At 36.1% G+C, this 15,980-nt stretch overlaps 1 protein-coding gene across 8 annotated transcripts in view; it reads left to right on the top strand.

Moving 5' to 3' along the window:
- The window catches only part of TBCK (TBC1 domain containing kinase), a 223,944-nt gene that overhangs the window by 35,911 nt on the left and 172,053 nt on the right, over positions 1-15,980 (top strand). Inside the window, exon 1 of one of the 8 annotated variants that reach the window (XM_040476805.1) lies at positions 14,518-14,538. The exons of the other annotated variants lie outside the window; for them this stretch is intronic. The gene's annotated coding sequence lies outside the window, so the exon portion shown is untranslated. Of the gene's footprint in view, positions 1-14,517; positions 14,539-15,980 lie in introns of those variants that run through there. 8 annotated transcript variants of the gene reach the window in all.

The raw sequence follows: 15,980 nt of genomic DNA on the forward strand, positions 1-15,980 counted from the left end.
TTCTGTGAAAGTACAAAAACTTGTATGTCATTTGATGAATTTTGACAAATGTATACACCTGTGTAACCCAAATACCCATCAATATTAGATCACCACCATCATCCTAGAAATGTCCTTCATACCCCTTCCAAGTAAATGTTTACTGTTCTCCCCAACCCAACTCCCAAAGCAACCACTTTTCTGATTTTTTCACCCTAGATTAGTTTTGTTTATTCAAGCACTTCATACAATTATAATTATACAGTATATACTCTTTTATGTAAGGCTTCTTTCACACACCCTAGTGTTTCTGAGAATCATTCATGTGGCTTCATGTATTATAACCTATTTCTTTTTATTGCTGAGGTGTATTCCAGCTTATGAATATGCCACAGTTAGTTTAGCAGTGTTCTGTTTATGAACTCCTGAGATATTTCCAGGTTTTGGCTTTGATAACTAAAGTTGTGAATGTCCCTAGGTCTTTTTTTGTAGGCAAATGTCTTCGTATCTCTGGATAAATATATAGCAGTAAAATTGATGGCTTATGAGCTAGGTATATGATTGATATTGTTAGAAACCACCAGATCTTTATCTAAGGTGTTGTGCTTTTTACATTCCTACTAACAATGTATGAGAGTTCTAGTTCCTCCATGTCCTTGCCAGCTGCTGTTTTTATTCTTTGACTTTTAGCCATTGTAATGAATATAAAGTGGTATCTCATTGTAGATTTAATTTGTACTTCCATGATGACTAAAGATGTTAAGTGCTTTTCATATATTCATTGGGCATTCATATCATGAGATACATACCTGTTCAATCTTTTGGTTACATTTTAAGATTATTTGTCTTTTTATTATTGATTTATAGGCATTCATTGTATATTCTCTATATTCTCTCTGTATATAACATACACTTTGTTAGATATTTTTGACAAATATTTCTGCCAGTCTGGCTTGCGTAGTCATTTTTTTGATGTACATCTTGATGAGCAGAAGTTATTTATGAAGTTTAATGTATCAAGTTTTTTATTTATGGTTATCACCTTTGTATCTTTTATCAGAAACTTTTGCCTCCTCCCACTTCATGAAGATATTCTCATGTTTTCTTCTAGAAGCATTATAGTTTTAAAATTTATGTTGACTATTTCATCTCTCTCAATTTAATACTTGTGTATAATGTTTAAGTCCATTTTATCCATCTGGATATTCAGTCATTCTAGCTCAATTTGTTTAAAAGACTTTCCTTTTCCCATTGAATTGCTTTGATGCTTTTATTAAAAATTAAATGGCCATGTAAATGTAGGTCTGTTTCTGGCCTTCTATTTTGTCTTATTTATCTATTTTCCATCCTTATGCTAGCACCATACTGTCTTTATTACTCTAGCTTTATAGTAAACCTTGAAGTCAAGAAATATGTTTTCCAACTTTGTTCTTTTGTTTCAAAATTGCTTTAGTGATCCTTGCTTCTTTACATTTTCACATAAATGTTATAATAAGCTTTCCAGTTTCTAAGAGCATCTGTTGGTATTCTGATTGGGATTGCATTCCATCTGTGGACCAATTTGGCAACTACTGAAATATTAATATTGAGACGTATAGTGAAGGAACATGTTGTTTCTCTCCAAATTTTTAAGTCATCCTTAATTTCTCTTAGCAATATTAAGAGTTTACAATGTAGAATCCTTGCTTTTTTGTTAAACTTGTTGCAGTTAGAATCGTGTTTTATATTACAATTGTTTGCTGCTGGTATGTAAAAGTGAAAGCAGCATAGACATATGGTATATAAAAATACAAGCATGAGCAGCACCAGGGTAGCTTAGTCAGTTAAGCGTATGACTCTTGATTTCAACTCAGGTCATGATCTAGGTTCATGAGATTGAGCCCCATGTCACTTAGGATCTTCTCTCTCTCTCTCTCTCTCTCTCTCTCACACACACACACACACACACACACACACACAAATAAACATTAAAAAAAAACCACTAACATGAAATAGTGTGAGAAAAAATATAAGGCATGAAGATTATGAGAAGGAGGAGAAGAAGAGGAAGAAGAGGAAAAGTTGTAAATGTATTTCTATTCAATAATGATGTGGTTGTGTAGAAAAATCTGAGTAATTAAAAAAAAACTCTTTTTTTTTCAATGTTTATTTATTTTTGGGACAGAGAGAGACAGGGCATGGACGGGGGAGGGGCAGAGAGAGAGGGAGACACAGAATCGGAAACAGGCTCCAGGCTCTGAGCCATCAGCCCAGAGCCTGACGCAGGGCTCGAATTCACGGACCGCGAGATCGTGACCTGGCTGAAGTCGGACGCTTAACCGACTGCGCCACCCAGGCGCCCCAAAACTCGTTTAATTAATAAGTGAGTTTAGTGGTATAACAGGAAACAAGCCCAATATAAAAATATCAGCAATAAGGTGTTAGAATATGTTGCTCATTTAGCAGTAAATTACTCAAACTGCTTAGCATCTAACTTTTTTCTTAAGTGTATTAGATGAAATTTCCCTCTTGGAAGATAAGGTGATCCAATGAGGTAGAAAGTGATCATGTAATATAGTCTTTGAATAATTTTGAGGCCTAGAGTGGATTTACCATCTTGTAGTTCCTAGAATTTGGGAAACATGTTTTAGGTAACTTGCCAGAAATCACCAAATGGAGAGCTTGTGCTGAAGAAAAGGTGATTTGACAGTTTCTGTCTAGTGGTTATCAGAGTTGAGATTGTTGGAATCTGATAAGGCCAATGTTTTTGACGATTCTAATACTTTCTGTTTATAGAAGTATAATTGGGGCCACCTGGATAGCTCAGTTGGTAGAGTTTCTGACTCTTGATTTCAGCTCAGGTCATGATCTTATGATTTGTGGATTTGAGTCCCACATCAGGCTCTGTGCTGACAGCATGCAGCCTGCTTTAGATTCTGTCTCTTTTTCTCTCTGTGCCCCTCCCCTGGTCACTCACTCTTTGTCTCTTGACATAAATAAATAAACATTTAAAAAAAGAAGTATAATTGGCATAGAATGTTCTGTTAGTTTCAGATGTACAGCATAATGATGTGATATCTTTATGCATTATAAAGTCATCCCCACAATAAATCTATTACCGTCACCATAGAAAATTATTATAAGAGTATTGACTGTATTCCCTGTGCTGTACTTTACATCCCATGACCTATTCATTTTATAACTGGGAGCTGATACCTCTCAATCCTCTTCATTTCTTTCTCTCATGCCCAAACCCCTCCCTGCTCTGGTAACCCACAATTTGTTTCCTGTATGTATGAGTCTGTTTCTGTTTTGTTTTGATTGTACATTTGTTGTGTTTTTAAAAATGTTTTAATGTTTATTTTTGAGAGAGAGCACGTGAGTGGAGGAGGGGCAGAGAGAGAAGGAGACACAGAATCCAAAGCAGGCTCCAGGCTCTGAGCCATCAGTACAGAGCCCAACATGGGGCTCGAAACCATGAACCATGAGATCATGACCTGAGCCAAAGTTAGACACTCAGCCGACTGAGCCACCCAGGCACCCCATGTTGTGTTTCTTAGATTGAAATACAAATGACACTATATTTGTTTTTCTATGACTTATTTCACTTAGCTTAGTACCCTCCATGTTGTCTATTTATGTTGTCAAAATGGCAAGATTTTACTCTCTTTTATGGCTGAGTAATATTCCATTGTATATATACCACATCTGTTTTGTCCATTTATCAGTTGACGGTCACTTAGGTTACTTCCCTTGGCAATTATAAATCATGAACATAGAGGTGTATATATCTCTTTGAATTGGTATTTTCATTTTCTTTGGATAAATACCAGAAGTGGAATTCCTGGATCATTGGTAGTTCTACTTTTAATTTTAGAGGAACGTCCATACTGTTTTCCACAGTGGTAGTACCAATTTACATTCCCACCAGCAGTGCCTGAAGGTTCCCTTTCCTCCACATCTTTGGTAACGCTTGTTATTTTTTTGTCTGCTTGAAAATAGACAATCTGATAGGTGTGAGGAGAGAGCTCATTGTGGTTTTGATTTGCATTTCAGTGATGATGATTTTGAGCACTGTTTCTTCTTTGAAAAAAGGTCTACTCAAGTCCTCTGCCTGTATTTTAATCAGCTTTATGTTTGTTTTGATATTAAGTTGTTCAAGAGCTTTACTGTGGATCCATACTTCTTTAGTGTTTTTTGTTTGTTTTTATTTAAATTCCAGTTAATTAACACAGTGTAATATTAGTTTCAGGTATACAATTTAGTGATTCAGTACTTCCATACATCACCTGATTCTCATCATAACAAGGGCACTCCTTATGGTAACCATCAGTTTGTCCTTTGGTAACCATCAGTTTGTCCTCTACAGTTGAGTCTGTTTCCTGGCCTGCCTCTATTTCTCTTTCCCCTTTCCTCATTTGTTTTTTTTCTTAAATTCCACACATGAGTGAAATCATATGGTGTTTGTTTTTCTCTGACTGACTTATTTTGCTTAGCATAATACTCTCTGACTCTAACCACATTGTTACACATGGCAAGATTTCATTCTTTTTTATTACTGGGTGATATTCCATTGCATTTATATGCCAAATCTTCTTTATCCATTCATCAGTTGATAGACTCGTGGGCTCTTTCCATGGTTTGGCTGTTGTAGATAAGGCTGCTATAAATATCAGGGTATATGTATCCCTTTGAATTAGCATTTTTTTTTATTCTTTGGGTAAATAGTAGTGCACTTGCTGGGTTGTAGGGTATTTATATTACAAAGCTGTAGCAATCAAAACTGTATGAGACTGGCACAAAAATAGACACATAGATTAATGGGACAGAATAGAAAATCCAGATCCATAAATCCATAATTATATGGTCAAATAATTTTTGACAAAACAGGAAAGAATATCTAAATGGGAAAAAGACAGTCTCTTCAAAAAATGGTGCTGGGAAAACTGGACAGCAACATGCAAAAGAATGGAACTGGACTACTTTCTTATACCATATACAAAAATAAATTCAAAATGGATTAAAGACCTAAATGTGAGACATGAAACCATAGAAATCCTAGAGGAGAACACAGGCAGTAACCTCTGAAATCAGCTGTAGTGGGGGCACCCGGGTGGCTTAGTTGGTTGAGTGTCCGACTTTGGCTTGGGTCATGATCTCATTGTTTATGAGTTCAAGCTCTACATTGAGCCCACTGCTGTCAGCGCAGAGCCCGCTTCAGATCCTCTGTCACCCTCTCTGCCCTTCTGCGCTTGTGCTCTCAAATATAAATAAAACATTAAAAAACAAAAAGCTGTAGCAACTTCTTTCTGGATATGTTTTCTGAGGCAAGGGAAACAAAAGCAAAAATAAACTGTTGGGACTTTATCAAGATAAAAAGCTTCTGCACACCGAAGGAAACAATCAACAAAGCCAAAGACAGCCTACAGAATGGGAGAAGTTATTTGCAAATGACATATCAGATAAAGGGTTAGTGTCCAAAATCTATAAAGAACTTATAAAACTCAACTCCCAAAAAACAAATAATTAAAAAATGAGCAGAAGGCATGAATAGACACTTTCCAAAGACATCCAGATGGCCAACAGACACATGAAAAGGTGCTCAATATCATTCATTATCAGGGAAATACAAATCAAAACTACAATGAGATACCACCTCATACCTGTCAGAATGGCTAAAATTAACAACACAAGAAACAACAGGTGTTGGCAAGGGTGTAGAGAAAGAGGAACCCTCTTGCACACTTGGTGTGAATGAAAACTGGTACAGCCACTGTTGAAAACAGTATAGAGATTTCTCAAAAAGTTAAAAATAGAACTTTAATGTTTTAATCAAAGACCATCATTTTGATTGAATGGAGGATGATCCTATCTCTGTATAGATGTGGGCTGTAGCCATAACTGCTAGCAGAGTCAGAGCTTTTCTGAGAGAACAAGATTAAATATGACCAATTGCTTTAACAAATATTTTTTTGAGCCCACTGAACAGCAAAATAAAACATGGGAGAAATTATGTTTGTTTTAAAACGAAACTGAGAGTAGAAATTGCCAAATGTCCTTCTCTGTCAATGAATAAGCCAAAAGTATCCCCCATAAAATTTTAAAATTTGAGCAAGTCTGCTCAGTGAACTTGTCAGAATATCAAAACTATCCCCCAGATACCTAAATGAGTTAACTTGTCGAAAGGCGTTTTTTAAAATTATTGGTCTAAATGTCACTGTGCTTTCCAAAACTATTTCAGTTTTGGCATAATTAAAGGTTAGAAGTTCTTTCAAACAATGATTGGCCAGAATTTCTTGAAGCTATTTCTGGACAGAGGGTCATGTCATCAGGATGTTAAAGGGCCTCTTACTGCAAAGTTGGGAGGCATACATCAAGTTCACCTAAAAGCCTTTTAAGCCGATAAGGGGAAGGCTATTGCTGGCTCTTTGTCTTTTCTTTGGCCCTGACAGAGATGGTCACTATTTCTTTTTCTTTTTCTTTTCTTTCCTTTTTTTTTTTTTTTTTTGAAGTATGATTAACATACATCACTTTATTTTCAGGTGTACAACATATTGAATCCACAATTCTGTACATTACTCTGTGCTCATTTTTTCCTTAGTCTTATGATAATACAGTAAAACCTTGGTTTGCAAGCATAATTCATTCTGGAAACATGTTTTTAATCCAAAGAACTTGCATATCAAAGTGAATTTCCCCATAAGAAATAATGGAAACTCAGATTATTCATTGCACAACCCCAAAATATTTGTATAAAAATGATTACAAAATAATAAAGAAAATACAAAATATAAAGAAAAATAAATTAATCTGCAGTTGCCTTTGAAACTATTCATAGCTGAGGGAGACAAGAGAAAGGAGGGTTGTTGTGTAGGACAACTTTCATTGTCACTAACAAAATCACATGCAACTTTAACAAGAGTTCCACAAGATGAGCAAACATTTCTGATAAATTGTAACTTGATAAACGAGCAGTGTCTAGCAATATAAGTAGAATGTGACGCTCAACATCACATGCAGAGCCTGCATGGAACCTGTCCAATGATACTTTTGCCTCCTTTTGAGGATTTCACAGAAATGTGACATTGCATTGTCATTAAACAGATTCATCACTCGCATTGTACAGCCTTATTCAGGTGGTGCTTTTCTACAAAATTTTGCACTGTTTGCCACATTTTACACATCTCCCTAATCTTATCTGAAGTGGGGGATTCCCCTGCCTTTTTCTCCTCCTCTGCAAACAAGATGCAGAAATAGACTTCTTATAAAATCTTGCTATTTCAACCTTGTTCGTACTTCTCAATGATTTGCTTCTTAACTTCCACTATAATCATCTCCTTACTGCCTTTCTTTTCAGCCTTTCATTGTATATACTCTCACGATGTTGACTACAGTACAGTATTAATAAACTCTTGTCATATACTGTATTTAATGTAACTGGCAATAAGGCAACAGAGGAAAAGGTCTATATCAGCAGGCAGCCTGACCTAGAATGAAGCAAAGCATTCCTAAGCTTACTCTTGTATGGAAAAACAAAGGACTGTCCATAGGTGCTTCGAAGTGACAAAAAAAATAGTAGTGCCCGGTTGTGGGCACCTTCCAACATTCTGAAAAATCACTGATTTCACCAAACACTGGGGCCTGAGACCAAGCAAGCACCCAAGCATGGGAGACAATCACCCACAATCCCACAGCAAGAGAGAACTATTGACTCAGTTGTGATCACGTGACATTGAGCGTCACGTTCTACTTATATTGCTAGACACTGCTCATTTATCAAGTTAAAATTTATTAGAAAAGTTTGCTCATCTTGTGGAAGTCTTGAAGAAAAGTTACTCACAATCCAAGGTTTTACTTCTGTTGCCTTAAAGCCTTTTTGAGGAATGTTAAAAAGCCTTGAGATAATATTTGTGTTGTATAGTTTGGCACATGATTGATTATTGTCTGTGTTGTCAAAAAGCAGGTGACATGCCAAAAATTCTACCAAAAAATTTATTAACAACTGATTTTTTTAATGTTTATTTATTTATTTTGAGAGAGAGAGAAAATGCACATGAGCAGGGTAGGGTCAGAAAGAGAGGGAGAGAGGGAATCCCAAGCAGGCCTCATGCTGTCCGTGCAGAGCCCAATGTGGGACTCGAACTCAGAAACCCTGAGATCACGATCTGAGCTGAAATCAGGAGTTGGATGCTCAACCAACTGAGCCACCCAGGTGCCCCTAACAGAAACTGATTTTAATAGAAACTAAGATGATGGTCAGTGGTGCAGTATTTATATCACAGTATTTGTAACTTTTTCTTTCCTCTTATTAAATGTTGCCCTTAAAAAATTATGCCTATAATTAAATGGCAATTTTTAGGCACTCTCTATCTAATTGTACTCTCTCTACATTTTTAGAAGACTGTACTACATATTTGGTATATACTGAGGGAATGATACATGAGTTAAATAAGTTAATGATATTAGCAGCAGTTTTAAGAACTTTAAGACACTCTTTAAGTGGAACACTTTTAAATTTGAAACATTTAATCCTATCAGTCATAAACAAGAGATAGAAACACATACTATGATCTAATTACTTTGCTACATGCTTTTCATAGGTAACTTTAAAGTTATTCGCCCTTGTTAGTAAGTGATCTAAGTTTTACAGAGTATCAAATGTCTTCTAATGTTAGAAGCCATGACCAAATACAGCATAAACAGTGGGTTAAGCCTCTAGTGGGCCTCTTTTCACTGTGGCCTTTCTTTGAACAATAGTACGCCAGAATCTGCTTTTCTGATAGTGGCTGTTCAAAAAGCACAAAATCTTTTGTGACAATGAGCTGCTTTAATTTGCCAGGTTTAAGGAGTCCTATAATTATCAGACTATCTTGCTGGCTCTATGGGGATTGCTTTGTTTCCTGGCATCTTTCAAAGTAGAAACTGGATAACGCAGGCCATTCACTTTGGCATAAAAGAAACAAGCAAAACTGGTTTCTTTATAATCAAAATCTGTTAATATAGTTGACCCTGGACAGCATATGGATTAAGGGGCACTGACCCCTTGTGCCGTCAGAAATCTGCATGTAACTTTTGTCTCCCCCAAAACTTAACTACTAATGGCCTACTAGTGACTGGAAGAGTTACCAACAACATAAACAGTTGATTAACACATTTTGTATGTTATATGAATTATAGCTGTATGTTATATAATTATAAATATACTGTGTTTTTACGATAAACTAAGCTAGAGAGAAGAAAATGTTATTAAACCATAAGTAAAATACATTAATAATAAAAAAATTCATGTATAAGTGGACCTGCACAGTTCAAAACCTATATTGTTCAAAGGTCAAGTGTATACTGATGGCAAAGTGGGTTCTCTTGCAAGATAGTTTGAGTGGAGAAATGAAAATTGCATATAATACAAAAGAATAGACATGGGGGCACCTGGGTGGCTTGGTCGGTTGAGTCAGTTGTTACCAGCTCAGGTCATGATCGTGGGTACAAGCCCTGTGTCAGGCTCCACACTGATAGTACAGAACCTGCTTGGGATTCTCTCTCCCTCTCTCTCTCGGCCCCTCCCCTGCTCATGCTCTCTGCCTCTCTCGCAAAATAAATAAATTTAAAAAAAGAATAGACTTGGGTTTTATGAGTTCTTATTCTATCCTAGCCTTCTCAGCCATCTGTTCAAATATTTATGAAAATGCAGTTTAGTTTGGAAATTATTTTTATCATAAATATTCAGGACCTCAAAGGGAAAGGACTAAACAAAAATAATAATGATAAAAACAACATAATTTCCAAAATTTTGTGCAATAACTGTGGCTAGACATTGTCCTAAGCACTCTATGATGATTATCTTATTTCTTTATTATATGAGCTTTATGATGTAACTTACTACTATTACTTCCACTTGATATGTGAGGAAACTTAGGCCCCTATAAGGCATCTAAGAAGTTAAGTAATTTTCCCCTGGTCATGCAACTACAGGCATACCTCAGAGATACTGCGGGTTTGGTTTCAGACCACCTCAGTAAAATGAGTCAAATAATGTTCTGGTTTCCCAGTGCATATAAAAATTATGTTTACCCTATACTGTAGTCAGTAAAGTGTGCAATAGCATTCTGTCCAAAAAAACAATATGCAAACCTTGTTTTAAAAACACCATTGCTGAGGTGCCTGGGTAGCTCAGCTGGTTAAACATCTGAGTTCAACATAGGGCATGATCTCACCAGTTTGTGGTTTTGAGCCCTACATCAGGTTCTGTGCTGACATCTCAGAGCCTGGAGACTGCTTCAGATTCTGTGTCTCCCTCTCTCTCTCATTCACACTTCCCCACTCATACTCTGTCTCTATCAGAAATAAATAAAACATTAAAAAAATTTAAAAACACCATTGCTAAAAAATGCTAACCATTATCTGAACTTTCAGCAAGTTATAATTTTTTTGTTGGTGGGGGAGGTCTTGCTTCAATGTTGTTGGCTAGTGACCAATCAGGGTGGTTGGTGGTTACTGAAGGTTGGAGTGGCTGTGGCAATTTCTTTAAATAAGGCAACAATGACATTTGCCACATTGATTGTCTCTCTTTCATTGACAAGTTCTCTGTAGCATGCAATGCTGTTTAGTAGCACTTTACACACAGTAGAACTTCTTTCAGAATCGGAGTCAATCCCATCCAGCTCTGCCTGTGCTTTTACAACTAAGTTTATGTAATATTCTAAATCCTTTGTTGTCATTTCAATAATCTTTACAGCGTTTTTGCCAGGAGTAGTTTCTTTTTTTTTTTTTTTCTTTTGCTTGTCCATAAGAAGCAACTCCTCTTCCATATGTTTTGTCATGAAATTGCAGCAATTCACATCTTTAAGCTCCACTTCTAATTCTAGTTCTCTTACTGTTTCTACCACATCTGCATTTACTTCTTCCATTGAAGTCTTGAACCCCCCAAAGCCATCCATGAGGTCTGGCATTAACTTCTTCCAAACTCCTGTTCATGTTGATATTTTGACTTCTTTCTATGAATCACTAATGTTCTTACTGGCATCTAAAAAGATTAATCCATTGCAAAAGTTTTAATTTGTTTTGTCCAGATCCATCAGAAGCATCACTATCTACAGCAGCTATAGCCTTACAAAATCTATTTATTTTTTTAAACATTTTTATTTATTTTTGAGAGACAGAAAGAGACAGAGCATGAGCAGGGGAGAGGCAGAGAGAGAGACACACAGAATCTGAAGCAGGCTCCAGGCTCTAAGCTGTCAGCATAGAGCCCGAAGTGGGGCTTGAACCCACAAACCGTGAGTTGATGACCTGGGCCGAAGTCGGCCGCTTAACTGATGAGCCACCCAGGCACCCCTATTTCTTAAGTAATAAGACTTAAAGTTGAAAATACTCCTTGATCCATGGGCTGAAGAATGGATGTTGTGTTAGCAGGCATGAAAACAACATAAATTTCATTGTTCATCTCCGTCAGAGCTCTCCATCAGAGCCTGGTCATTGAATGACCAGGTTCAATGTCAATAAGCAGTAATATTTTGAAAGGAATCTTTTTCTGTGCATTAAGTCTCAACAGTGGGCTTAACTGTTCAGTAAACTATGTTGTAAATAGATATGCTGTCATCCGGTCTTTCTTGTTCCATTTGTAGAACTCAGGCAGAGTAGATTTAGCATAATTCTTAAGGGTCCCAGGATTTTCAGGATGGTAAATGAACATTAGCTTCAACTTAAAGTCAACAGTTGCATTAGCCCCTAACAAGAGAGTCAGCCTGTCCTTTGGAGCTTTGAAGCCAGGCATTGACTTTTACTATCTATGAAAGTCTTAAAATGTCATCTAATGAAGATGTCTTATAATATAAGGCTATTTAACCTACATTGAAAATTAATTATTTAGTGTAGACATCTTCATTAATTATCTAGCTAGGTCTTCTGGAGAACTTGCTGCACATCTACATCAGCACTTGCTGCTTTGCCTTGCACTTTTATGTTATGGAGATGGCTTCTTTCCCTCAACCTCTTGAACTAATCTCTGCTAGCTTCCAGCATTTCTTCTCCAGCTTCCTTATATCTCTCAGTCTTCCTAGAATTGAAGATGCCAGGGAGGGAAACAACAAATGTCTACTATATTTTTAAGGTATAGTAACTGATGCTTAGAGCAGTTACTTTACCACACCTGTCAAAGTGGTATAGCCATAGCTCAAAACCTCTCATTGGACTTCACTATCCATGCTGTTAAACACTGAGGAGAGGCAATAGAATGTAGTGATTAAGGACATGGACTATAAGACCAACCTGCTGGGTTTGAATCTCAACTCCACCATTTACTCACTTGGGTAAGTTATTTAACCCCTCTGTGCTTCAGTCTTATCACCTTCTAGGATAGTGAACCAACAGATGTGAATTACTTATAACAGTACTTGATAGGGTATGAGTTTCTTAAGTGTTTCCTATTAGTGGCTGTAGTGGTAATAGTGTTATTATTATGAATATAATATACTAAATGATTATTGAATATTATTACCAATAAGCATTGCCTGTGGAATAGTTATAGCCTTTCTATGATGATCAATTTTTATATCTGGTGATTAACCTATGCAATGTTTATTCCATACTTCTTCATTAAATACATATAGGTTTCAGACACTGAGCTAGGTGCTAGTGAGTCTGAAGATGAAAATATGAAGTCCTAGTCTTTAGAGACATTGCTGACTAGTGAGCAGAGTTATAAGCAATTACAATATAGCATTTTTTATAAGTATGTACCAGAAGAATATGCAGGTTATCTTGGAGACAGAGTACCTCACAGCCAGGAGAATCCAAAAAAGTTTTAGTAGCGATATAATGTTTGTGTTGAATTTTAAAGAATGTATAGGTATCCTCCAAGTGGATCAGGTAGAGGGGCAGAGAAAATAACATGTGCAAAAAGTCATCGATATGCAAGCATAGGGTCCATGAGAGGAGAGGTGAAGGAGATGAACTTGAAGAGAGCTAAGTAATAAAAACATCTGTCAGAGAGCAAATGAGATTGTTTTCTCTATTTTTCTTTATGAAACCGTTTTGGAGGGTAGTAATGGGGCTCTGTAAGGTGACAAGTAAATATAGCTCGCTATTTCAGACAGTGACTTAAGATGAAAAAGGAGTGGTCATGTGAAGAATGACTGATATCCTACTTACAAATTCCTCCCAGATTACCTAGAAAAGAGAAAATGTGATTTTCTCTGCTCTAGTCATCTAAGTCAGCGAAAGTCTTAGCTCTCTTCTGCAAGCAATCTAATTCTGGTCAATGCATACTGCAACTGTCCATATGCTACCTGTACTTTCTCTGTTCATATTGTTAGTTTATTCATTAGCTAGACATTTTGTCAGTTGTTGGTGTCATCTGTCTTAGGTGATAGGACATATAAGAAACGTTCATATCTGTTTTATACAGCATTTACATCAGTGTCAAAATGCAGATAAGTGCTTCAAAATCATCATGATATTGACTAAACTTTCCCAAATCTGCCATGTTTTAGACCAAAAAAAAAAATCCTAATTTGCACATTTTAATGTGCTTCCTTTTTAGTTTATGCCACAAATTTTCAATTGTTATCCCATAATGACAGTTTTAAGAATATGAGGCTCCTCAAAATCTGGGACTCTGTATTATTCTTTATTTCCTTGTGGAATTTTATTGTAAATGTATCCACAGCTTTCCTGGAAAAATAAAGTATTGTGCTTAGCTATTAAAAGTCTAAAGGAGAAAATGTCCTTCAACAGATGACTGTATAAACAAGTTAGTGAAATACTACTCAGCAATTAAAAAAAATGAACTGGTAATGCAGGCAACAACATGGATGAATCTTAAGAACATCATGCTGAGTAAAAAAATCTAGCACAAAATAATTCTGTAGTGTTCCATTTATTTGAAACTCTTGAAAAGGCAAAAATAATCTAGAGTGATAGAAAACAGACCAGTGGTTGCTTTGAGCCAGGGGTAGGGTATGGATATTGTCTGGGAAGAGGAACAATAGAATCCTTTCAAGGTGATGGAAGTTCTCTGTTCTTGACTGTGGCAGTACTTGCAGTCGTATATACATTTGTCAAAACTCTTCTAACAGTGCATTTAAAATGAGTGTATTTTATTTTATATAATTTAAATAGAGATCACTTAAAGAAAAGTATGAAGGAGAATTGCTCAGTTATAATCATTTCATGATGGACAAAAACAAGTCACCTTTATGTCATGTGCATCTTTATAACCAGCTATACTAGTTTCCTATGGATGTTGTAAGAAGTTATCACAAATTGAATGGCTTAAAACAACGGAAATTTATTCTCTCACAGTTCTGGAGCCCAGAAGTCAGAAATCAAGGTGCTAACAGGGCCACCTCTCTTCAGGGCCTCCTGAGAAGAATCCTTCTTTGCCTTTTCCAACTTCTGGTGGCTCTCAGCTTTCCTTGTCTTCCTTGGCTTGTGACCACATCACTCCAGTCTCTGTCTCCATCTTCGTATCTCCTTCTCCTCTGTGTGTCTCTCTCTTATAAGAACACTTGACATTGGATTTTGTGCACCCATCTGGATAATCCATGCTGATCATATGCAAAGACTCTTTTTCCAAATAAGGTAATATTCATAGATTCTGGGAATTAGGATGTGGACATTTTGGGGGAGGGAGTGGGGCCCCACTTAGACTATATCAACTAATATTATTACTCATTGAAACCAATACTATACTGTATGTTAACTAACTTAAATTTAAATGAATGAATGAATGTTAACAAACTTAAATTTGAATGAATGAATGAATGAATAAATAAATAAATATTATTCATTATATAATACTTTATCATGACTTAGTAAAATACAATTGTCCATTACCTTTTTAACAGCATTCTGGTATCATTATGGGATACTATGGATATGTATATGTCTTTTCAACAGCTTGCTGTGTCTGATCTTCCTTATATCATAGTGTTAAGATCTGTGACTCTAGTTGAAGTTTGGGAGAAATAGAACTGACTCATTCAGGTGACCTGGCTTAGGAAAAAGGAACTATTAGGTAGGCAAAGCTCCCTAGAGTTCTATATTAGGTTTGGAGGCAAAGGCCCAACTACTAATGTTACCTTGACTTGTTATGTCTTCTTTATGAATGTAGCATAAGAACTTTGCAAGGTCGCTAGAAGTAGTTAAGAATAAAGGTGAATATTTTGGGGTTCTTTGATCAAAATATCATCACTGTATCACCACAGTTCTGATAAAAGGAATGGAAACTATGAATAGGAAATTTTCATCAATTGAATCTCTTAAAATTTGCTTAAGATAAGCCAACACATCATTGAACTGAACATTTCAGTTTGACAAACTTTTGTTTGCACTATGCTATCTTGCAGGCACTGAACTAAACAAATGCATAAAATGCAGACCCTCTACAGTTTACTTGTTTGTTGTGATGGGCTGGGGGTAGGGTGGCAGATTGCCTAAAAAGAAAATGTTGGTCCACTTTAAAAAAAAAAAATGTGAATTGGTCTCAAATCAAAATTCTGAACAGTAATAGAATTTTTTTTCATTTTTTTCACACAGTAATATGTAAATAAATTTAAGTGTAATTAAACAAAAACAACTTTAAAATGAGCTAGGGTACAGATCCAAGTGACCATGAGCCACCATAGGTTCTGTCTTAGAGCAAAGTTACAACTTTATGTAGTCGCAAATGCTGCCAAGGCATGGGAAGTGAGGTTTATTACCCAGTATGTTTGCACTGTCAATATCAGTAACTGTGGTGAAAGAAATGTTTTTGGAGTGCCTATGCTAGGATAGTAGAGCTGCTTGGGAGAAGAAAACATTGATGTTGCAGAAATAACCAGCCAACCCCAGGATCCTCCAATCTTGCTTATCAAATGTTGACTTTTTTTGTCACAGAGAAATTTGAAAAAACCATTTTGCTGATTTTATTGTGTCATGCAAATAGTTGGAGAGCCCAGTTTGCAGTCTTTGTTAATTTAGGTAATATGGATAGACGATAGATAGATAGATAGATAGATAGATAGATAGATAGATAGATAGAT

Source organism: Herpailurus yagouaroundi, unplaced genomic scaffold, assembly GCF_014898765.1.
Source record: "Herpailurus yagouaroundi ecotype Mexico unplaced genomic scaffold, PumYag 28, whole genome shotgun sequence".
Taxonomy (NCBI): Eukaryota; Metazoa; Chordata; class Mammalia; order Carnivora; family Felidae; genus Herpailurus; species Herpailurus yagouaroundi.